Here is a 1,039-nt window from a genome sequence, read left to right as displayed (position 1 = left end):
AAAAATATTAAATTTTGAACCATTCAAAATGAACTACTAATAAAACAAATTGGACTAATAAAAATTATTATAAAATTTAATTTTAACATTGTAAAATATTAAATGATTGAAAATAATCATTTCCATGAGTACGAATTATTGAAACAAGAGTTGAAAGACCTAATGCACCTTCACAAACTCTAAAAGTTAAAAATATTATACTAAAAAATCGTCAAAAATTTATTAAATTTAAATAAATAAAAAATAAAAAAAATAAATTTAATACAATATATTCTAATCTCAAAAGTATTGATAATAAATGCTTTCGATTAGAAACAAATATAAAAATTCCAATTAAAAATACAAGGTAATCCTCAATAAAATATTATTAACATTAGTTTTAATAGTTTAATAAAAACATTGGTCTTGTAAATCAAAAATAAGATTTAATCTTTTAAAATTTCAAGAGAAAAGTAATTACTTTTTCATTAATCCCAAAAATTAATATTTTATATAAACTACCTCCTGATATTATACAATTAATTTTATATAGATCAACTTTAATTTCAAGATTTATTTTCATACAAATAAATCACCCTTTAGCTATAGGGTTAATGCTATTGATTCAAACTTTACAAATTTGTTTAATAACAGGATTAATAGCTAAAAGATTCTGATTTTCTTATATTTTATTTTTAATTTTTCTTGGAGGAATATTAGTTTTATTCATTTATGTTACATCCCTAGCTTCAAATGAAATATTTTCATTTTCAATAAAATTAACAACTATTTGTTTAATAATTTTTATTTTATTTATAATTTTAAGATTAATATTAGATAAATCACCACTTTTAACCTTTCTAGAAAATAATGAAATAACAGTTATAAATGATGTTAATTTATTTATAGAAGAAAATTCATTAAATCTTAATAAATTATATAATTTTCCAACAAATTTAATTACAATTTTATTAATAAATTATTTATTAATTACATTAATTGCAGTAGTAAAAATTACAAAATTATTCTATGGACCTTTACGATTAATAAACTAATGAAT

General features: G+C 17.4%; 1 pseudogene; it reads left to right on the top strand.

Moving 5' to 3' along the window:
• The first annotated feature begins 479 nt into the window (after nt 1-479).
• LOC118732876 lies at nt 480-1,034 on the top strand (annotated as a pseudogene).
• Nucleotides 1,035-1,039: the final 5 nt, after the last annotated feature.

This window comes from Rhagoletis pomonella, unplaced genomic scaffold (genome assembly GCF_013731165.1).
Source record: "Rhagoletis pomonella isolate Grant_MI unplaced genomic scaffold, Rhpom_1.0 Rhpom_scaffold_31560, whole genome shotgun sequence".
NCBI lineage: Eukaryota > Metazoa > Arthropoda > Insecta > Diptera > Tephritidae > Rhagoletis > Rhagoletis pomonella.
This window is presented reverse-complemented; position numbering and strand designations above follow the sequence as displayed.